The sequence below is a fragment of the Canis aureus genome, chromosome 28 (assembly GCF_053574225.1).
Source record: "Canis aureus isolate CA01 chromosome 28, VMU_Caureus_v.1.0, whole genome shotgun sequence".
In the NCBI taxonomy this organism is placed as follows: domain Eukaryota; kingdom Metazoa; phylum Chordata; class Mammalia; order Carnivora; family Canidae; genus Canis; species Canis aureus.
In genome coordinates this window covers 6,967,795-6,992,390 of record NC_135638.1, presented here as the reverse complement: position 1 = coordinate 6,992,390, position 24,596 = coordinate 6,967,795, and the positions used below count along the sequence as shown (strand labels likewise).

At 35.0% G+C, this 24,596-nt stretch overlaps 1 long non-coding RNA gene across 16 annotated transcripts in view; it reads right to left on the bottom strand.

Annotated features, from left to right (window-relative positions):
- LOC144300365 (uncharacterized) overlaps positions 1-24,596 on the bottom strand; it is a 97,320-nt gene that overhangs the window by 4,932 nt on the left and 67,792 nt on the right. For 8 of the 16 annotated variants that reach the window (XR_013366949.1, XR_013366947.1, XR_013366951.1 and 5 more), the window contains 6 exons: positions 22,402-22,492; positions 21,586-21,671; positions 20,206-20,306; positions 18,080-18,258; positions 5,865-5,997; positions 4,457-4,770 (listed from right to left, as the gene is read on the bottom strand). This is a non-coding gene — a long non-coding RNA (uncharacterized LOC144300365). Of the gene's footprint in view, positions 1-4,456; positions 4,771-5,864; positions 5,998-17,806; positions 17,971-18,079; positions 18,259-20,205; positions 20,307-21,585; positions 21,672-22,401; positions 22,493-24,596 lie in introns of those variants that run through there. The other 8 variants (XR_013366946.1, XR_013366944.1, XR_013366940.1 and 5 more) reach the window with 7 other exon arrangements.

Here is a 24,596-nt window from a genome sequence, read left to right as displayed (position 1 = left end):
CTGCTCATATCTCTGCCTCTCTCTGTATTTAGCTACTAGGTGAATTCACAAATCTGGAATCCAGAAATAATGAGGATAAATAGGGATGGCAAATAAGTATGAGAAAATATTAACATTATTATTGGGGATGTGCAGATTAAAACCACACTAAAATATCACTTAATATCTGTTGAAATGGTTTAAATGAAAAAGACTGACCATGTCAAGCGTTAGTGAGGAGGTAAGGGACCTGGAACTCACAGTTATCACTAGTATAAATGAAAAATGGCACAGTGGGAAAATAGTTTGACATGACATGTTCTTAAATATTAAACATGTACCAGGGTGCCTGGGTGACTCAGTCAGTTAAGTGCCTGGCTCATGATTTTGGTTCAAGTCATGATCCCATGAATGGTGAGATCAAGCCCCCAGTTAGGCTCTATGCTCAGTGTGGAGTCTGCTTGAGATTCTCTTCCTCCCCCTCTGCTCCTCCCCATCTCTCTCTCTCTTTCTCTTTAAAATAAATAAATAAATTTTTAAAAAACTAAACATATACCTCCTACATGGCCCAGCCAATCCGGTCATTATTACCCAAGAGAAATGAAAACATATGTCCATACAGAAGACTTCTACATAACTGTTCACAGCAGTGGTATTTGTAATAACCCAATACTAGAAACAACCCAATTATTCATCAGTGGATAAAAAGAGAAACTATCATCAATGCAATAGGGTACTTAGTGATAAAAAAGAAATACATTTATTGATATGTGCAACAACATGGGATGCATCTCATATTAATTATGCTAAATGAAAGAAGCAAGACAAAAAAAAAGATTTCATACTGTGTGATTCAATTTACATAAAATTTTAGGAAATATAAACTAATACATAGTGACAGTCTGCAGTTCAGTGGTTGTTTGGGGAGGGCAGAGGTAGTGAAGCAGTGGGAAAGAATTACAAAGGGATGCAAGGAATCTTTTGGGGTGATGCATTCAACATGTTTTTATCATGGTTTCATGGGTGTATGCATGTCAAAACTTATTAAATTGTGCTCTTAAATTATGCACTTAAAATTGCTATACGTTGGTCAGACCCTACAATTGTTATAAAAATCCTGCTTTTGAGAAGTTTATTTTACTTCTATATTTTTAGAGAGTTTTGAGAAAGCTTTAAATCAGCAGCAATAATGCCTCAGGTAAGCTAATTCAGGAAACAGATGCTGAGAAGACCTATGAGTGCAGGAATGTATTGGAGTGAAACACCTAGGCATGAGTGAAAAAGTAGGAAAGGAGGAAGCTTTGGAGTTGTTTGTGGGGTCTGGGAATTTGCACCACTGCTCCACCAGCCACTGGATTCGGGTAGTCTCCTGTGAAATGGGGCAGACCCATCAGTGAGAGTTTTCTTCAAAGTAAGTACCTGGGAGAGATTCAACTGTGAACTACTGGTATACAATAGTCAGCAACTTGGAAGAATGGGCACCTGAATCTAGGCAGTTCAGCACAACATCTATTGAGCTATATTCATCATCTCCTTCCTCACCCTCTACTACCCATTAGGATTCCTCTCAGGCTCAGAAATGCCCTGAAATAATTTCTTTTCTGCTCCCATCCAGTAACAGTTGCCTACTCATCCCGTCAGAGTCAATTACCACAACTGCAATAGTGACTCCTTTCCTTCTAATGAGTCTCTGCCATGAGGAGCTCAGAGTAACTGGGTTGCAGCCATTCGTTAAAATTTAATGGGAATCTAGATTTTTTTTTTCTTGTGGTGCTTCTAGATTCACAGTATGGTGCTCAGAAAAGATGCATGGAATCACTTTGATCTTTTAGAATTTGTTGAGACTTGTGGCCTAATGAGATCTATTCTGGAGGATGTTCCATGTGCACTTAAGAAGAATGTGTTATTCTGCTCTTTTAAGATGGAATGTTCTGAATATATCTGTTAAATCCATCTGGTCCAATGTGTCATTTAAAGCCACTGTTTCCTTGTTGATTTTGTTTGGTTGATCTGCCCATTGATATAAGTGGGTGTTAGAGTCTCCTACTATTATTGTATTACTATTGTTTCCTTTATGTTTGTTATTAACTGCTTTCAGTATTTGGTTCTTCTTTGTCTCTTGTTACGGTCTTGTTTTAAAGTCTATTTTGTCCAATATAAGTATTGCTACCCTGGCTTTCTTTTCACATTCATTTGTATGAAAAATGTTTCTGCATCTCTTCACTTTTAATCTGCATGTGTCTATAAAATGAAATGAGTCTCTTGTAGGTAAGATGTAGATAAGTCTTGCTTTTTTAACCATTCTATGACCCTATGTTTTTGATTGGAATGTTTAGTCCATTTACATTTAAAGTAATTATTGACAGCTATGTATTCATTTGCCTTTTTAAATGTGTTTTATGCTTATTTTTTGTATTTCTCTGCTCCTTTCTTCCCTTGCTCTCCTCTCTTATCATAATTTGGCTTTCTTTAATGATATGCTTGGATTCGTTGGGACTACATCAAAATAAAACATTTCTAGAGTGTCCGGCTGGCTCAGTTAGTAGAGTATGTGACTCTTGATCTCAGGGTAGTGAATTCAAGCCCCATGTTGAGTATAGCTTACTTTAAAAAAAAATTAAATAAATAAATAAATAAATAAATAAATAAATAAATAAATAAACAAATAGCTTCTGCACATTGAAGGAAACAATTAACAAAACTAAAAGACAACCTACTAAATAGGAGAAGATATTTGCAAATGACATATTCAATAAAGGATTAGTATCAAAAACAGATACAACTCAACACTCAAAGAATGAATAACCTGATTTAAAAATGGGCAGAAAAAAAAATAAAAATAAAAATAAAAAATGGGCAGAAACATGAATAGACATTTTCCAAAGAAGACATAGAGATGGCCAAAAGACACATGAAAAGATGTTCACCATCAGTGATCATCAGGGAAATGCAAATCAAACTACAGTGAGATATCAACACACATCTATCAGAATGGCTACATAAAAAAACACAAGAAACGAGTGTTGGCAAGGACATGAAGAAAAAGGAACACTTGTCTACTGCTGGTGAGAATGCAAACTGGTGTAATCCCTATGGAAAATAGTATAGAGGTTCCTCAAAAAATTAAAAATAGAACTACCCTATGATCCAGTAATCACACTACTGGTTATTTACTCAAAGAATACAAAAGTACTAATTTGAAAGGATATAGGCACTCCTATGTTATTGTAAAATTATTTACAATAGCCAGATTATGGAATCAGCCAAAGTGTTCACCTATAGATGAATGGATAAATAAGTTGTGTGTGTGTGTGTAGTGTGTATATATATATTCCATTATATATTCCACATATATATATTTCAATATATATTCCATATATATATTCCACACACAATATTCCATTGTGTGTGTGTGTGTATATATATACACACACACACACACAATGGAATATTTTTGAGCAATTTAAAAGAATGAAATCTTGCCATTTGCAAACAAGGATGGAGCTAAAGAGTATAATGCTATGTGCAATCAGTCAAAGGAAGACAAATACCATATGATTTCAGTCATATGCACAATTCAAAAAACAAACCAAATGAACAAAGGGGAAAAAAAGGGAGAGACACAAACCAAGAAACAGCTTTAACTATAGAGAATAAACTTATGGTTACTAGAGGGGTGGTAGGTAGGGGGACAGGTGAAATGTGTGATGAGGATTAAAGAGTACACTTATCATGATGATCACTGCGTACTATACAGAATTATTGAGTTACTATACTGTACACCTGAAACTAATCTAAGACTATATATTAACTATCCTAGAATTAAAATTTTAAAAATTTAAAAAAAATTTAATGGCAATCCAGCTATGTTCCCTGCAAGAGGGTTCCTCTTCTGAAAAGCAATCTTAGATCCCAGAGTTATAAAGCTAGGATACACAAATTTTTCCCAACGGGTCATGAGGAGCAGAGCACAGCATAGCCCCTTCATTCCTGGGCCAGTGTGTACTACTGACTGGGAACACAGTGTCATATCATGATTATTGATTTAGGGGGTATACTATATTCTGTAGGGTGATGTCACATTTCTGTAGGCTAGCTTCTCCATGCTATCTCTCAGCTTTCCACTTACCAAAAAGCTGCCCTATCGTTCTATCAAATCAGAAGCTGTGACTATAGAGAAAATATTCTGAAAGCCTTTGTGAAGTCTGTTGTCTGAGACTATATGCAAGAAAGGCATACCTGTAACCAAAATATATCAGTTTTGATCAAAATAAATCAAATTGTCACCAAGCTGGTCAGCTGACTTCCTTGAAAGATGGGCTCAGCTTGGGCTTTGGTTGTATATTTGTCAGGTTATAGAGTTGGCACTGGCAATGCCTTTAGTGAATTGAGCTTCCATCTCTGCTACTGTGGCTTCCCTGATCATAAGTCCACAGTGCTAGTGCCAGGTGTGGATCGAGAGTTAGTCTGACTGATATCAGGTAACCACATCATGTTCTTTATTTAGTTTAGGGCCTGTTCTGTGATGGATTGTTTCTGGTGATGTTGACACTTTGTTCTCACTCCCACAGTCTACCTGCATGCCTCCACATCAGAGTTCTTTGTTGTCTTTAGATCTTTCTTCTTCCAGGTTTCTGAACAACCAGCCTACTCATTCCCCATGGCATGAGTCCATACATATTCTTGACTTGGGCTATATCTCTTCCCACATAAAGTGGATGCTCAGGTGCACCACCTGAAGATCTGCACATTGGGAGGCCTTCTCTTCATCACTGTCTTTCAAGGCCATGCCTGAATGGGGGTATAATGCATCAGTAGTTCATTTTCAGCTCACATCCATATACCAAGCCAACCCAGTCCTGAAACAAGGTTGGACATTTTCTTTCCCCATCAATTGATCTTAAGAAACCCAGTGTGAGGGACACCTCGGTGGCTCAGTGGTTGGGTGTCTGCCTTCGGCCCAGAGCATGATCCTGGAGTCCCGGGATCAAGTCCCACATCAGGCTCCTTGCATGGAGCCTGCTTCTCCCTCTGCCTGTGTCTCTGTCTCTCTCTCTGTGTGTCTCTCATGAACAAATAAATAAAATCTTAAAAAAAAAAAAAAGAACCCAGTGTGAACTGAGAGAGTGGTACATCAAACAATGGTCAATGACAGGTGATTGAGCCACTTATTCATGCAACTGAGGTGTCTCTGGCTTTCTTAATGCCCAATCCCAGATGAATGACTTCTCTTTTGTGAATTTTTTGCTGCTATACACCATCTTCCCACCACCATCACCACACACACAGACAGACAGACAGACAGACACACACACACACACACCTAAACTTATGAACTGATTAGAGTGAGATGATAGAACTCATAAGAGACAGTCCTATTAGCATTGTCATATGGTATCCCATGGTCACCTGTGTCATATCTACCAAGGCCTAGGAGAATGTCAGGAACTTTTCCTTTGAATGGTGTTGAGTTCACTTTTCTGTATGTGGCATGGCCCTGCTCTGGAAGTTTAGGGTCTATGCTATCATACTCCAAGTGGAGTGTGATATAAAATTCACATGACCTCTTTTCCCACCAGAATTACTTCTAATAACGTTAGAAGATCTGCCAAGGAATATGGTGCAAATGCCAGGGATATTGGCACCACAGTCTGGACATACTTCAGAGTCTTTTCTTCTTTTAGTCTCACTTAAAGATGATACCCTTTCTTGTTACTCAGTAAATGCATTAGGGCAATATTCCCAAGTACGATATTATATTATCCCTCAAACCCAAAAGGACCTACTAGTCATTACCCTTCCTTCTTAGCAGTCGAAGGTGTGAGATGCAATCATTTATACTTTATACTGGAAAAAAAGTTTCAGCATGCTTCAGATCACTCTACCTCCAAAAGTTTCATTGATGTGTCAGGTCCATGAACAGTTTTAATAGAATTTATCTCACTTTGCTGGGGCTCAGATACTCCTATACACCTGTCACTTCTTTTCATCTGATCCCAAAATAATATCCTGGGAAATCTGGAAAATATGTCAGAAAACAGAAGAGTTAACATAGCCCTTGAGCAAGACTGTAACTACTACTGCCTGTCCTGTAACGATATGAACTCTTTTCAGGGGTAAGAATGGAAAATAATTTAATCTCCAAATCAGTGAGCCAAGAACTTTGACAAATTCAGTCAGTATGTACAGTTCCCATATATAGAAACTTCATATCTACCATCAGATTATCAAGCATCCCAAATGTTTCAAAAAAAAATCAATTCCAAGACAATACTTTTATGTGGTCCATTACCATCAATGTTATTAAATCTTTAAAATCTTATTGACATTCTAAAAAGCATCAAGCAAAGCAGATCATAGGTCAAAAAAAAAACAAACCTTAAACATATTTATACACATACACTTTTAATATTTTCCCTTCTCTCCCAGCAGTATTCCATTTGCCTGGCTTCAGCTAATTATCCATCTCCTTTATAAACTAATCTTCCTGTAATCATAATTAAATGTTAGTACCACATGCTCTGACTCACCACAGTAAACTTTTCCAAGCCCAAGACTACAGCAGACAGTAACTTTCTGGGGATACATAAGTCAACATCTATCCATCACTCTCTGTGTCTCTCATGAATATATAAATAAAACCTTTAAAAAAAGTGTGGGGGGTGGGGGGATGCCTGGGTGACTCAGCGGTTAAGCATCTGCCTTTGGCCCAGGGCATGACCCTGGAGTCCTGGGATCAAATTCCGCATCCGGCTCCCTGCATCTCCCTGCTTCTCTTTCCTGCCTATGTCTCTTCCTCTCTCTTTCTCTCTGTCTCTCATGAATAAATAAAATCCTTAAAAAAAATTTGTTCATCAGCCTCATTTCCAGTGAGCTCCCAAAATATACAACTCATTGCTTACTGAACATTTTAACTTAAATGTCTCTTATAACATTCAATTAAATAGTTCCACATTTCAACATATTATCTTATGACCCCATTCTACTTTCCCACTCCCCGAAGATTCCTCTTCACTCAAATAGATAGCAATATTATTCAAAAAATTATCCAAGTTAGAAAGATAAAGTTTATTCTAGATGCATCATTATTGCTGATTCCCTAATATGATTATTATAAACCCTGAACATTCTATCATTCTAAAATATGTTATCAAAAAATAAAAAATAAAAAAAATAAAATATGTTATCTACTTCAACATTTTACTAGCCATGACTTAGCACCAAGCTTCATTAGTATCTCCTTGAATCATAAGATTGTCATCTACTTTCTTCCAGTATGCCCACTTCTCCAATCTATTCTCCAAACAGTTCATACTAAGGATATTTCTAAAATGTTCATTTATCACTCTCTTTCATAAATACATAAATGTTAGAATAAAACTCAAACACCTAGCTACATATAGAAGCCCTTTGTGATCATAGCAGTGTATTTTTAGCTGCTCCTGCTATTTACTCTTGACTACAACTTAACTAAAACAAATGCAATCTCCTGAATGGGCATTGCAGGTTAAGGCATTGGCTTCTTCACACAAGCTTTTGTCTCTTCTTGAAATTCTAACCCTAACCCCTGCTTCATATTGCAAAGTGCTATTTGTCTTCCAATACTCATCCCATTGTCAACTCTTCTGGTAAACTTTTCCCAGCATAATAATAGAATATATATTTCCCTCCTTGGCCCTCAATATCCTCTGTAGCACTTAACACAAAGTACTGTAATCATCAATTTTTCCCCCTCAATAAATGGCAAAACAAGTCATTCTTACACTGGTCTTCATGTCAACAAAATCAGTAATTAATTGTCATAAAAATTTTTTTGACAAAAAATATAAATCTGATCTCTGTCAAATATCTGAGAAATTTTTCTAGAGTTCACTCTTTTGTCAAGAATCATTAATCTAAAATGTAAAGAGAAATGGGCAGCCCAGGTGGCTCAGCAGTTTAGCGCCAGCTTCAGCTCAGGGCGTGATCCTGGAGACACAGAGTCCCATGTCAGGTTCCCAGCATGGAGCCTGCTTCTCCCTCTCCCTGTGTCTCTACCTTTCTCTCCTCTCTGTTTCTCGTGAATAAATAAATAAAATCTTAAAAATAATAATAATAGTAATAATAATAATAAAATATAAAGAGAGAATATAATGAAATTAGGAACAATAATAATTCTGATCACTTAATATTTTAAGTTTTTTTTATTTTAGAGTTTTTTTTATTTTTTGATTTACAAAAAAATTGAGAGGGAGGTACAGAGGATTTCCACGCATCTCCTACCCCTAAATATGCATAACAGCATCTATTATCAATAATTCTCACCAGAGTGATACATTTTTTACCAAGTTTAAACTTACATTGGCACATCATAATCACCCTCTAGTTTACCTTAGGGCTCACCCTTGGTGGTGTACATTGTGGGTCTAAATAAATGCATCATTACATCTATCCATCATTTTAAGTTATACAGAGCATTTTAATTGACCTAAAAATTCCTTGTGCTCTACCTCTCTGTCCTCCCACTTCTGTCATCTGCTGATTTTTTTTTTTAAGATTTATTTATTCATGCATTCAGAGAGGGGGCGGGGCAGAGACACAGGCAGAGGGAGAAGCAGGCTCCATGCAAGGAGCCCCATGCGGCACTCGATCCCAGGACCCCAGGATCAGGCCCTGGGCTGCAGGCGGTGCTAAACTGCTGCGCCACCGGGGCTGCCCTCCTGATTTTTTTTTGTATTATTATCTTCATAGTGTTGACTTTTGCCTTTTGAGAAAGTCATATAATTGGAATCATACAGTATGTAGCCTTTCATGATTTGCTCTTAGGCCTATGCATTTATATTTCCTCCATGTCTCTCCAATGGCTTGATAGCTCATTTTTTATTTAGTGTTAAATAATATTTCATTGTCTGGGTGTACCATGATAACTGAATTTTCATTAAGTGTCCTCTCTGGTTTCATATTCTTTTATTCCGGCATCATGTGAAATTACTATATATCACCTACTATATTTTCATGAAAAGTAACTGCACAACATACGCTCTTCTTCCAGTAAGTTTACTATTGTTTTCAAACAGAAACTAAAGATTGAATAATCCTTAGTAAAATATATTCTACGTTTCTAGCACATAGTAATATTTTAAGCAAAATTAAATGTTTTACTATTCTTTTCTTTCGAAAGAGTCTTTCCTTACTTATAAATTATAACATAAAAAGAAAAAGCCAAACTAATTTTAAAACATGTTGCACTAATACATAGAAACAAATAGGATGAAAACAAAAGTGGTCTAAAATATTTGCACCACGCCAAAAGCAATTCTAAGAGGGAAATATATAGTGATACAGGCTTTAAAAAAAAAACAAAAAAAAAACAAGAGAAAGCTCAAATAAACAATCTAACCTTGCATCTAAAGGAACTAGAAAAAGAAGTATAAACAAATCCCAAGGTGAGTAGAAAGAAAGAAATAATAAATACCTGAGGGGAAAGAAATGACATAGAGATTGCCACCACCACCACCACAACAAAAGAACAGAAAAAAAAAATGCAACCAAAAACTGGTTCTTCGAAAAGATAAACAAAATTGATAAATTTTTAGCTAGATTCATCTAGAAAAAAAAAGAGAATCTCAGTAAAGAAAATTAGAAACAAAAGAGGAGAAGTAACAACTAACACCATAAAAATACAAACAATTATAAGAGAAATACTATGAAAAGATGTCAAAAAATTGGACAACTCAGAAGAAATGGACAAAATTCCTAGAAATATACAGTATTCTAAAACTGAATCAGAAAGAAACAGAGAATCTGAAGAGACCAATTACTAGTAACAAAATAGAATCAGTAACCAAAAACTACCAAAAAATAAAGTCTAGGACCAGACAGATTCACAGGTGAATTTTACCAAACCTTAAAGAATTAATATCTATTCTCCTCAAACTACTCCAAAAAATAGAAGAGGGATAGTGGGAAAGGAAGGAAAGCTCCCCAATACATTTGAAATTGCCCTAATACCAAAACCAGACAAAGACATCACACACAAAAAAGAAAACTACAGGCCAATATCCTGATGAACATAGATGCAAAATTTTTCAATAAAATATTAGCAAACTGAATACATCAAAATAATTATTCCTATGACCAAGTGAAATTTATTCTGAAGATACACATATGGTTCAATATTCATAAATCAATCAATATCATATACCATCAACAAAATGAAGAATTAAAAATCATATGACCATCTCAATAGATGCAGAAAAAGCATTTGACATCATTAAAAATCGATTCGTGATAAAAACTCTTAACAATGTGGTTTTAGAGGGAACATACCTCAATATGATAAAGGTCATCTATGAAAAACCTACAACTAACTAACATGGTAGTCAAGGGTAAAAAATGGATGGTTTTTCCTCTCAGATCAGTAACAAGACAAATGAAGTCCACTCTCACCACTTTTATTCAACATAGTACTAGAAGCCCTAGCTATAGCAATCAAATAAGAAAAAGAAATAAGAGGCATTTGTATTGGTAATAGAGAAGTTAAATGGTCACTACTTGCAGATGACATGATACTATATATAGGAAACCAAAGATCACCAAAAAATATGAGAAATAATATATGAATTCTGTAAATTTGCAGCATATAAAATGAATACCCAGAAATCAGTATCATTTCTATATGCTAATAACAAAAGAGCAAAAAAAGAAATTAAGAAAACAATTCCATTTATAATTGCACCAAAAACAATAAAATACTTAGGAATAAACTTAACCAAATAAGTGAAAGGCCTATACTCTGAAAACTATAAAACACTGATGAAAAATTATTAATGATGACACAAACAAGTAGAAATATATTCCATGCTCATCGATTGGGAAAATTAATATTGTTAAAATCTCCAAACTACCCAAAGAAATCTACAGATTCAATGCAATCTCCATCAAAATACCAACAGCATTGTTCACAGAACTAAATAATTCAAAATTTTTATGGAACCACAAAGAACCCCAAATAGATAAAGCAATCTTGAGAAAGAACAATGCTAGAGAAGGATCACAATTCCAGGTTTCGGGATATATTACAAATCTGTACTAACTGAAACAGTATGGTGCTAGCACAAAAGAAGCACATTGATCAACAGAACAGAATAGAGAGGCCAGAAATAAGCTCACATTTATATGGTCAATTAACCTACCACAAAGGACAAAGGATATACAATGGGAAAAAGATAGTTTCTTTAATAAATGATACTGGAAAAGCCGGACAGCTACATGCAAAAGAACTAAACCACTTTTTAACACTATACACAAAAATAAACTCAAACTGCATCAAAGACCTTAATGTGAGACCTGAAACCATAAGAATCCTAGAAGAAAACATAGGCAGTAATTTTTTTGAAATCAGGCATAGCAACATTTTTCTAGATATGTCTCTAAAGGGAAGGAAAACAAAGCAAAGATAAACTATTGGGACTACACTAAAATAAAAAGTCTCTACACAATGAAAGGGACTATCAACAAAAGAAAAAGAAAACCTACTGAATGGGAGAAGGTATTTTCAAATGATGTATCCAGTAAGAGGTTAATATTCAAAACACATAAAGAACTAATAAAACTCAGCACAAAAAAAAAATGGCAACAATTCAATTAAAAAACAGGCAGAGGACCTAAATAGACATATTCCTAGAGAAGACACACAGATGGCCAACAGACACACAAAAAAGATGTTCAACATCACTAATCCTCAGGGAATTGCAAATCCAAACCACAATGAGATATCAGTTTACACCTGTCAGAATGGCTAAAAAAAATCACAAAGGCAAGAAATAACAAGTGTTGGCAAGGATGTGGAGAAAAAGGGACCCTTTTACATTGTTGGTGGAGACATATATTAGTGCAGCTACTACTATGGAAAACAGTGTGGTGAGTCTTTAAACAAATTAAAAATAGAAATACTATACATGATCCATTAAGTCCATTACTATTTACCCAAAGAAAATGAGAACACTACTTCAAAAAGATATACACCTCTATGCTTACTGCAGCATTATTTACAATAGCCAAGATACAGATGTAACCTAAGTGTCCATCAATAGATGAATGGATAAAGATGTGGTATAGGGACTCCTGGGTGGCTCAGTGATTGAGTGTCTGCCTTCGGCTCATTGTGATCCCGGAGTACCGGGATCAGTCTCACATCCGGCTCCCTGAGGGGAGCCTGCTTCTCCCTCTGTCTGTGTCTCTGCCTCTGTGTGTGTGTGTGTGTGTGTGTGTGTGTGTGTGTCTCATGAATAAATGAATAAAATCTTTAAAAAAAAGATGTGGTATATATGTATAAAATTAAATGGATAAGGATGATGTAGTATACACACAATGGAATATTACGCTGCCATAATAATGATATCTTGCTACTTGTGATAACATAGGTGGATCTAGAGAGTATTGTGCTAAGTAAAATAAGTCACACAAAGACACATACTACATGATTTCACTCATATGTGACATCTAAAAAACAAAAAAATGAATAAACAAAGACACAAAAGAATTAGACTTATAAATACAGAGAACTGATGGTTGCCTAGAGGAAGGCATTGGACGATGGGCAAATTGGGTAAAGGGGAATGAGAGATACAGGCTTCTAGTTATGGAATGAAGAAGACATGGGAATAAAAGGCACAGCAAAAGAAAAACAGTCAATGAGATTGTAAAAGTGTTTAATGGTGACATATGGTAGCTACAATTGTGGTGAGCATAATATAATGTAGAGAAGCTGAATCACCATGCTGTATACCTAAAATTAATGTAGCATTGTGTGTTTATTATATGCAAATAATTTAAAAAGGATTGCATTGTTTGATTTTCCTCTATGAGGATTCTAAACTATAGAGATATTCATAGAAGACATAATTTTACATATTAATTACTTTTTATTTTTTATATATATTTATAGATAGATGATGATGACAGATAGATGATAGATAGAAATTATATATCATGTATTCTAATTTGAGGCAAGAATAAATTATCTTGGAAAGCTACAAAAGACAAGAAATTTATTTATAATATTAGAAAATAATTTTCTTTTGCTCCAACCATTTTTTTTTCTCCTTCAGAATTCAACAGAACCGAAAACTTTTCTAGGTCTTAGGAGACAGTAGTGAATAAAACAAAGTCTCTCCTAAGACTTTGCATTATATAATATGTAAAGTCAAATGATGGTAAAACTTAAGGGGAGAAACATGGAGCATGGGGTGTGGCTTTATGTAAGGAAGACTATCTGATGAAATGAAATCGACTCAGAGAGGAGACCTAAAGTGGGTGAGTGACCAAACCAGTCATACAGCCATCTGGTGTAAAGTAATGCAAGAAGAATAAATAATAATGCAAAATCCTGAGGACAAGCTTAACATATTTAAGGAAATGCTAGAAAGCCAGTGTGGACCTTGGCTTTTAATTTGGATGAGATTAGAAGCCTTTGGCATAGTATGATTTAAATTTAAAATATCACCTTGATTGCTCCATAGATAAAAGATTGTAATAAGTACAAGAGCAAGGAGAGAAAGAGGAGACCATTTAGGAGGCAACTGCGGTAATTTATGTGAGAGATGATGGTACCAGCAAAAGTGTTGAGTAACAGCCTTCATGAGCTGACAGTCTGGATGTGGAGTATAAAGAAGTAACGCTGAGGATGATTCCAATTCTCTGGTCAGGCAACTTGAGTAAAATTGCAACTTACAGAAAAAGGGGAGTTCTAGGGGAACTGGTTTTGAAAAATGGGAACCAGTAGGGTATTTTTGGCTGTGCTGGTGTGAGATACCTATTAGATATCTAGAGCCTGGGCAGGTAGTTGAATTCATAAGAGAAAACTAGCCTGATTATAGAGCAGTTGTGGCAGACGTATCCTGTCCATATCCTCTCAGGACCCACCATTTGTACTTGTATTTGTTCAACCTTCAACTATGAGTACTTGCTACTCAGCTTAGGGGCTTTCTCTGGACATTGGATTGCCTATACGTGTGACAGGTTTAAATTGCCAGGAAAATGCAAGGAATGGATAAATCTGCCCCAGGAAACAGATAAATCTGAAGTTTCTGCTATGCGCTGGATCCCAGAATCCCCAGTGGAAATTAAACTCTGGTTCCCACAGCGATAACTCACCCAAAAGGTACCATTCATTGGTGCCTACACTTCCTTGTCTCACTTTCCCACACCCCTATAAAGTTTCCTGAGATCTTCTTCCAAACAGCTGCTTACACTTGATTTTTCATCTTGTGGTCTGCTTCTGGGAGAATCTAAACAAAGATAGTAATCCTTAGTGTATAGATAATACTTAAAGCAGTAAGATTGGGTGAGATACTAGGGATTACGTGAATATGTCAAAGAAAATAGACCCAAGGATTGAGTGTTGGATGATTCCTACCTACACTTAGAGGTAAGGGAGATGAGGAAGCAGGATTGATGACTAAGAATAAATAGTTAGTGATAAAGGGGGGGGGGAATTGAAGAATTTCTTAGTGTTCTACAAAACTAAGTGAAGATAATATTTCAAGAAAGAGGTTGTGATTAAGAGTGTCAAATGTCACTAGTCTGGGAAAATAGTAATCGCCACAAACAAAATATAGGATTTTGTAGCAGAAGATGGAGGGAATTAATAAAATCTACTGCTCAATAGGTAAAAATTGAAATGAAAAATGAGTTTCAAAGTCTATTTCCTACTGAGTTTTTGAGTCAGATATCTGGACAGACGTTTTGCCTTGCATCACATTTTTATCTCCCAATAGTCCTTTCTTGCCTAAAAATCTATGATTCAGTTAGCTATCCAACTATCTGTCAATAAGTAAAGAAAGGGAAAATTATAAGACAAAGTTGGTGATTGGTAAAGGGATGTCTTTAAGAAAAGAGGAGAAATGGAGTCCAAAAGGATGTTTTATTTATTGTTTCGTTGTTTGTGGGCATTACTTTATTTGTGTGCAGATTAGATGCTTTATATAATTCTTTCAAGTGTTATACCTCAAGCATAAATAAGCATAAATATATTTTAATATAATTTAGATCAATACAATTTAATGTGTCTAACAAAATGGGCTCCAAGTAGATTGCCACCAATTCAAACGGCAATCTATTCTCAGATGGATATGATTTATAAGATGCAATATTCTCATTTCTTTCAACAGAACAGCAAATGCCAATTGAATTAAACAAGAAAGGAAACAACACAGGTCCATATGACTAAAAAGTTTAGAGACATGATTGATTTCAGATGAGATTTATGCCTGTGGTTCAAACAAAGTGAACAGGAACCACTTCTCAACTTCCTTCTTTTTGTTGGCCTCATTCTTGGGAGGCTTCCCCCTGCAGCCCCCAAATGGGCTGCAGGTTATAGAGAGCTTGAAGGGTGGGCGGAGAGAAAAAGAACTCAAAGAGTTTTCTTTGAGTGAGATAGAAAGAGTGATTCTATTACCCTTCAGAAGAAAAATGAGAGGAAGAAGGAAAAGCCTAAGATGAATCACCACCCCCAACTGGATTAGAAACATCAGAAACAATTTTAACTCTACTTATTCAACAAATATTTTTTGAGCATCACTGCTTCTTCAACAAATACTTTTTGAGCATCACTGCTTTTGTATCAGATATTAGTAAAGCCCCAAAGAACAGAGAAGTATATATCCTGCTTACTAGGGCATTGGGCCTGATGCAGCAACCATCACAGGGCCTTCAGTGATGGGAGTACGGAGTTGGCAGTCTAGAATTCATTCTGCATACACCCTGCTAGAGATATACAATTTAAAAAGATAAACACATTGATTAGTGACTTAATTAGATACAAAACACAAAAAATATCAGAATGGAATTAATGTTATGCTGAAAAATAAAATAGGGTGATGTGATGGAAAGTGACTGGTGGCCATTATAGATTGGTGGTCAGAGGAGGCCTCACTGAGCTATTTGAGATGAGTTCTAAATGTTGAGAGTGAGTCAGCCCATCCAAAGATCTGGGGAAGCCCAGATTAAGAATGAAAAGATCTCAGAAAGAACTTAATCTTTAATGTTTATGGAACAGAAAGAAGATCACTGTGACTACCTAGTCTTGGAAAAGGGGAGAATTATATTATATGAAAGTGAGAGCAATAGTAGGGGGCAAGTGATATATGGCTTTATAGCCTGATAAGGAGTTAGAATTTAATTCTGAGTATAATGATAAGCGTAGATTTAAGGAGAGTGACATGACCTAATTACTGACTTAAAGAGTCATTCAGGCTATTGTGTAAAGATTGCAAGATACAAGGTTAAGGGTGGAAGCAAGAGGACTAAAGAGAACTACTGTTTTAGTTACGTAAAATATGCTCATTGCCTAGATGAACATGAAAATTACTGTGAAAGAAGCAGAAAGATTTGGCATACGTTTTGGAGGTAGAGTCAATGGAATATATTGATTGCTTTATATGGGGAATAGGCTAAATAGAGGAACCAAAGTTAAATATTATATTTTTCCCCCTGGGTTAATGGATAGATTAAGGGGGCATTTATTTGGATAAGAAAAAGAGGGAGTTAGCAGATTCATATGGGGGAAATAGGCATCAAGAATCTCATTTGCCTATGCTTATCATCAGATGCTAATAAGGTAATCATGTGGCAAAGCTCAGCAGGGAGCTGGACACAAACCTGGTGTACAAGGAAAGATCATGAAGGGAAATACAGATTTTGGAGTCGTAAATACATAAAAGGATATTGAAAGAAATATGAATCAACTAGTCAAGCTAATGAGAGTTAGGCCAATAAACTGGATATAGGGAAAAGGGAAGAGACCACAGCATAAAAAGGATAAACAGAGGAAGAGAAATCAGCAAAGAGCCTGGAAAAAGGGTCTAGATTACAAAAACTAAGACAAGAAGAAATTCTTTCAAGTAGGAACTGGTTAACTGAGCTAAATACTAATAAAAGGGTAGATCAATGGCCACCAGATTTAGTGACATGACCTTGACGAGAGCTCTCTCAGTGGTGTGATGGGACGAAAACCAGAGTGGAGTAGACTGAGTAGAGAAAATAAGGTGACCAAGTGGATACAGTGACTATGGTAACTCTACTGGTGAGAGATTGGGTAGAAAGGAAAGATTATTTACTTAAAAAAAGAGATACTAATGGAAGTATATTGGTAAACACTATTCTGAAACAAATTGTTGGAGAATTTATTCATTACAAGGTATGCAACTTTCTCTTTCATCATTCATATACTAGTTTAATACAACATGTCGTCTGCAGTCCAGGATGCTCTCTTAAAATGCAAATGATTATGGAAGTTGTGATATAATCCAATCAAAGTTAAAAACAAACGATAATTTTCAGATTTTTTAAACTCTTATTTAGCTTCTCAGAATCTGAGTGTTGTAGGACATAAAAGTTTGAATCAGAAGAAGGAAAAGAGTAAGTGAAAGCAGTATAAGAAAGGAGAGGGTTGCAGAGTAGGAAAGAGGGAATGTAAAAATATGCAAACAGTTTTCTTTTTTCACAATTTCATTTGCATGTTCTTGGGCATTATTATACATTTTGGGGGACATGAACTCATAAATTCACAAATTTTAAGTTCTGAGTTTGAATTTTAGTTTTGCCACCTAATCTCTGAGATATAGTTTCAATATTGGAGAACAGAAAGAATGTTATGTCCTGTAAACCTACTTCTGATATAGAGTTTTGTGATGATTAAAACCAATGAAAATAAATAAATAAAATATCATATATCTTAAGAAAAAGAAAGGTCAAACAGAGCCTTGGATACTCTAGTTTTGGTACAATTAAATACCATACAGGTGTAAATTATTATTCCAGTTTATCAACTAAAGAATTGGTTCACATCATGTTTGAATCTACATACTTATTATAAAGTCCTAGATTTCTTATCAAATTACATTTGATGCTTCACGCAGATTAAGATGTAAATTAGCTTACACCCGAAGATTGGAAGATAGGGATGTTGGTTGAAGCACTGTATCTCAGTGAGATGACTCCTGGGAGCATCTATCAGACAGAACCATGCAACAAACGTTAAAAGAAGTTGCATGCTGCCTTTGTTTCTTCATATACTTTACATTTTTCAGCATCGGAGTGAACACCGAACTGCACTCACAGAGGAAATCTCAGTGTGACAGCTTTTTAGTGCATTGCCATTTCCTAAGTGCCTTTCCCATTGACATCTGCTCTGGAATTCTAGACTGCCAACTCCGTACTCCCATCACTGAAGGCCCTGTGATGGTTGCTGCATCAGGCCCAATGCCATCAATATTAGCCCAAGCTGTAGAGAAATTCCTGTAAATGAAGATTAAAGAAAACCACTTTGTAATTGGCTGAGCCGTGGCGTTCATGAACCTTCTAATGTCATAAATCAACTTGCGCTGTACAGACACTGACTATTTAATGAATAGCTTCGTGTTCTGCCAAGGGTCACCAAGGACAAGACATTTGCATTGGTGCAAAATTTCTACCAACCTCTATATTACTCTTAGAATCAAAATATTGTCACATTAGCAAAAATAATTACTGAGACAGCATCAGACACTTTTCAGAAGCTAAGAAAAAATAGTATTTTTTTCTCTCTGCATATATTTACTGTCTTCTCTCTGTAGCCTACTACATGTATTTTTATGTACAGCAATATAATAGAGCCAACATCTCCAGGAAGAAATGAGCTGTATTTATATAGTGTCACTGATTTTCATAATTTCATATTTAAATGTATAAAATGTACTCAAGGTCTAAACCCAACAACAAAATTCTTGGTCCAGGGAATGGATTATTGCCGGAATAATTTAAATGGCAATTAAACAATCATTTAGTGTATCTTAATATGATTAATATAATCTTTCACTAAACTTTTCCTGATTAATTTGCTGAACAGTGAGAAAAAGTTCTTTGCTACACCTGGAAAACACTGATAAATATAGCTTATAAGTAGGGAAGAAATTGAATTAGTATAAGAAATATTGGAAGAGAGTTATAAAGAATTATGAGCATCAGTCACATTCTATTAAAATAGGTAGAAAAGTATTAAATGGTCTTGTTAGTCAATTTGAATTTTTATTTAAAAATGTATCTATTTCTGTAATAGAGTTTACATTTTAAATGGTTATTTAAAATATGATCTCTAAGACTCAAAATTCTGTTTTAATGCTTATATTCATCCTTAGTCATTAAAACCATCCATTACTAGAACTGGTATTTCAAAATCGGAGTAACCCAGGAGGAAGATATATTGACCTGACATAGCTACTTCTGCTTTTATCCTGTGAATTTCAAAAACTGGCCTGGTTAATATCAGGACTAGCAGCTATAGTTACATCTTCTCTCCAAATTTGAAGGCAAGGGAAGAAACTAGAAAAGTCAAATCAATTTAAATCCCATGGAACTTTTCTTTACCATTAAGATAAAGAATGTATTTTCTGCAGATTAACAGATGAAGTAGCATAATATCCTATCAACACACAGGCTTTGGAGTCACATTACCTATGTTCTTAATCAGGAGTGGCTAGTAATTAGCTATATGATCTTAATTAATTAACCTCTCTTGGTCCCTGTTTTCTCAGTTTCAAAATGGAAATGATTATAGGAAATACATTTCTATGATTGTCAACTCTTCTTTTCTCTCATTGCCAACTCTTTGTTTAAAGTAATACCTAGGGCAGCCCGGGTAGCTCAGCAGTTTAGCGCCACCTTCAGCCCTGGGCGTGATCCTGGAGACCCAGGATCGAGTCCCACATCGGGCTCCCTGGATGGAGCCTGCTTCTCCCTCTGCCTGTGTCTCTGCCTCTCTCTCTCTCTCTCTCTCTGTGTTTCTCATGAATAAATAATTTAAAAAAAAATAAAGTAATACCTAATTTTTAGCTGATTGCATGGTCATGTGGCAAAAAAATTCTCAGACTCTTCTCCCCATAGGGCTAGCTATATCAGTAAGTTATAGTCAATGAGATGTAAGTGGAAGAGATGAGTATAATCTTCAAGAAACATTCTTAAAGAACAAATAAAATATCCATCTTAATTCCTTTCCTACTTTAATTGGCTGCAATTCAGACATTATGACCTGACCTGGAGTACCCATGTTGGATCACAGGTATTCTTGAGAACAGAAGTCACATCTATTAAAGCAAGGAATCACATGAAGCCTGGGTCCCTGACACTATAGAGCACCATTCCAGCCCCTGATGTCTATGTCATCAAGGACAAGCCTAGTGGCTTAAAATAGAAAGGATAATTTCTTACTCATGATACTTTTCCATCTTGGATGAATAAAAGGCTCTACTTCATCTTGACCTGAATCAGAGACCAAAGCTGATGGAAACTTCATGGCATTAGAATATCATCTTCAAAACAAAAGAAAGACAAATGAATGAAGTGCTCATTAGATTTTAAAGGCTTTTTCCCAGAAATGACACATTGCTTCCACTCATAATTAATTGGCTAAGACAAGTTATATGGTCATGTCTAACATCAAGAGTTTGGAGAAGTACAATCCTATCCAGTACCTGGAAGGAGAAGAACCAGAAACATCACTGAATAACACTAATGATGATCACAACCTTCTATTGTGGAACATTTAAGTGAGGAATTTTTTTTTCTATTGTTTAACTCATTGTTACCTTGTGTTTCCTACCTCTTGTGATTGAACCTAAACTTACCATTCTATCATATAGTATTGGTTATAAAGATAAAAGGAAATGGAATTCAAGAAGCACCTTATGCCACCTGATACGTGATAACCACTGGGTAAAAGTAAGCCACAGTATCATCATTTTCACTATATTAGAGTATCACAGTAGTCAGAGATGAATGTTTTGATCTGTGAGTAGAATTAATGCTCCTGTTCCATGTATTTGATATCCCCGAGTCAAAAATCATTGTCCAAAAATTAACTGTGAGGAAAGTAATGTGTTGGCAGTTGTAGTTTTGGCAAGTATGTAGGATATAAGGAAGCCCTCCTGCTGGAGCTGTCAGTACTTCTCAGTTGGAACATCTCAGGAGCCTGTTTCAGAAGAACATGATAAAGTACTTCTATCTGTGCCAGAATGCAGCACCTCAAAGAATTTCTAGATCTGCTTACAAGTAAAGATGTCTTGCCTAGTACAGTTTCTCAAATTTTCCACAAGGGAGAACTCAGCCTCTACAAAATTTTAACACATATTTTCACCTTCATACAGACACACACAGATTTCTTTGAATCAACAAGATCTTAGAGAAATTAAAAATGCATACTCTTTAGGGAAGGTTTAGGACCCCAGATTTAATTCCATGCCAAAGTGTTTTTCTTGCAGACTTTTAGATATCAAAATAGAATAAAGATATGAAGAGGGAATTATAATGAGAAAGTGTAATGTCTTCATTCCTTTTATTTTGTTTCTCTAGCACCATTTTTTTCTGCTTTTACTTTTAAATTAGCTTTTACTTTTGCAACAAGGAAAACAAGCAATATGAATCTCTGTCTCATAGGCTAGAATATTACATTCCCTGTTGTGTCAAGAGAGGAAAGAATGTCAAAATCCACATTTTATTATGCATGTTGTGCTGTTTATAGTGTCCAAAGCTTTATTGTTTAATAATCCCACATTCCCCCCCCCCCCATAGCCACATTCAGGGATGTCTCACCTATCTAGAATACAATTATCCACAGTAATCCAAAATGTTGCCTCTAAAAAGGAAAATGTGACCATGATTCTTCCTCATTTAAATCTCTAAAATTGAATGGCAAAGAAAATAAATCAGTTTTCCAGTCCTCTTCATTTGAGAATCTATAGTTCACATCACTGATTACTGGAGTCTGTTCAACAATTTTGGAGTCAAGAAGCACTTCTATGATTTAGCTCTCTTGAATTCTTTTCTCAATGCAATTTTCTGATGTGCAGAATAAAATGCATTGTATGCTCATACCCCCTGGACTAGATTTATTCAGTAATAGCAAAAGTGACTTGCTTTAAAAGTAGTTATATAGAATGGGACTTTTAAAGCACCTACTGTTCTATATAATATCCACATTAAAGGTGTTGGTAATTTAATCCCACTTTATAACCTTTATTCATTTTCATCTAAATTCTCATTGACATAGAATATAAATCATAGGAAACCAAAATTAGAGAAATTGATATAGAATACTGACTTGTTTTATGGTGTTAAAACATAAAAAAGAAATTTAGAATGAAAGGAAGAAAAGAAAGAAAAAGAAAGAAAGGAAAGAAAGAAAGAAAGAAAGAAAGAAAGAAAGAAAGAAAGAAAGAGGAAAGAGAAGAAGAATGATGCAGTAGATCCCAGCAGGTCAACTCTCTCACTGCCACAACTAGCAATAGCTGGATAAATTACAAAACTCTGGTTTTAAAGGTTTCAGGGATTTCTGTAACTAAGGAGGATTGTTTGATGAACTAAAATGCCAGAAAGAATGGAACTTTTTCAAGATAAGCTGATGATTACCAGCTGTGTCTTTTCTCTGTGGGTATTTGGCAATCTTCTGTGTAAGGTTTTTGTACTTGTCCACACTTCAGGCTTTCTTAGGCAGAAATCTCTAATGGGGGAAAGAGATGCCAACAATGTTTTAAGTAGCCACATGGGACTGGAGAGGATAAAAATGGCTTAAAATTTCTAAAGTTCTAGCACTATCAGAAAAATTATAAAATTACATTCTGTATTAGATTATAAGAACTCAAGGATAATGTTATAACTTCTAGAGTTACCACATAATAATAGTGATAGAATGTATAGTATATTAATGAAATTTTTAAAAATGGAGTATTTTTTTAAAATCTGATGAATCTAAAATAAATTTTAGATTTATTAATAAAGCAAAAAAAATAAAGAAAGAAAGAAAACATAAAAGATGGGCTAAATGCAGATTACTAGTGAAGTAACAATATAGTTCCAATACATAGATAACTAAATTAAAAGTATTTGGAAAAAATACTCTAATTAAAAGAATAGGATATAAGGATAAATTAAAATTAAAAACCCTAGGAGTACAAAGGTACAGTAGGAGACTTTACTATTCCACTCTAAACAATGGATAGATCATCCAGACAGAAAATCAATAAGGAAACAGTGGAGTTGAACAACACTACAAATGAACCTAACAGACATACAAACCTTTCTATCCAAAAGCAGCAAAATACACATATTTCTCAAGTGCACATGGAACATTCTCCAAGATAGATCATAATAAGACAACTCTTTAAAAATTTAAGAAACTGAACTATATCAAGTATCTTTTCAGTCTACAATGGCATGAACTAGCAATTAATAACAACAGGAAAATTGGAAAATTCACAAGTATGTGGAAGTTAAACAACAATACACTGAAACAACCAATGGGTGAAGGAAAAAATCACGAGGAGAATAAAAAAAATATATTGAAACAAAAAAAGATGGAATACAACATACCAAAATTTAAGAGATACAGAAAAAGCAGTTTTGAAAGTCCTAAGTTTATAGCAATAAAAGATTACATTAAAAAAAAAAAGATCTCAAACAACCTAACTTTACACATCTAGAAACTAGAAAGCAATGAGAAAACTAAAAACAAAATTAGAAAAAGGAAATCATAAAAATTGAAGCCAAATAAATCAGAGACTAAAATAAAATCATTAATAGAGGTAAATGAAATAAAGTTGATTTTTTGAACAGATAAAGAAAATTAACAAACTTTTAGCTACCTTAAAAAAATAGAGAAAACAAAAAATGAAAGAGGAGAATTTACAATTAATACCACAGAAAGACATAGGATCATAAGACTACTATAAACAATTATATGCCAATAGATTAGAAAAGAAACTAAATGAAATGGATTGACTCCTAGAAACATACAGCCTACCAAGACTGAATCATGAAAAAAATAGAAAACTGGAAAAGACCAATTTCTAATAAGAAGATAGGCAGTAATCAAAAAACTTTCCCAAAACAAAAGAAATAAAATAAAATAATTAAAAAAAAATTTAAAACCCAGGTCCAGATGACTTCACTGGTTAATTCTATCAAATATGTAAAAAGAATTAATTAAAACTCTTTTCAATCTCTTTCAAAAAATTGAAAAGGAGGGAATACTTCCAAACTTCTTTTATAAGGCCAGACAGAATCTTGTAGAATACTACAAGAAATCTAGAAACCAATATGCCTGATCAATATAAATGTAAATATCCTCCATAAATACTTATTCAACAGCACATTAGAAAAATGATATACCAGAAATGCCTGGGTGGCTCAGCAGTTGAGTGTCTGCCTTTGGCTCAGGGTGTGACCCTAGAGTTCGGGAATCGAGTCCCACATCGGGCTCCCTGCATGGAGTCTGCTTCTTCCTTTACCTATGTCTCTGACTCTCTCTTTCTGTGTCTCTCATGAATAAAGAAACATTTTTTTTTAAAATGATATACCATGATCAAGCGGGATTCATTGCTAGGGTGCAAAAATGGTTCAACATACTGAAATCAATAAATGTGATACACATTAGCATAATGAAGGAGAAAATCATATGACCATCTCAATAGATACCAAGAAAGTATTTGACAAAATTCAAAACTCTTTCATGATAAACATTTTCAAGAAATTGGGTATAGAAGGAATATATGTCAGGGCACCTGGGTGACTCAGTCAGTTAAGCAACCTACTCTTAGTTTGGGCTC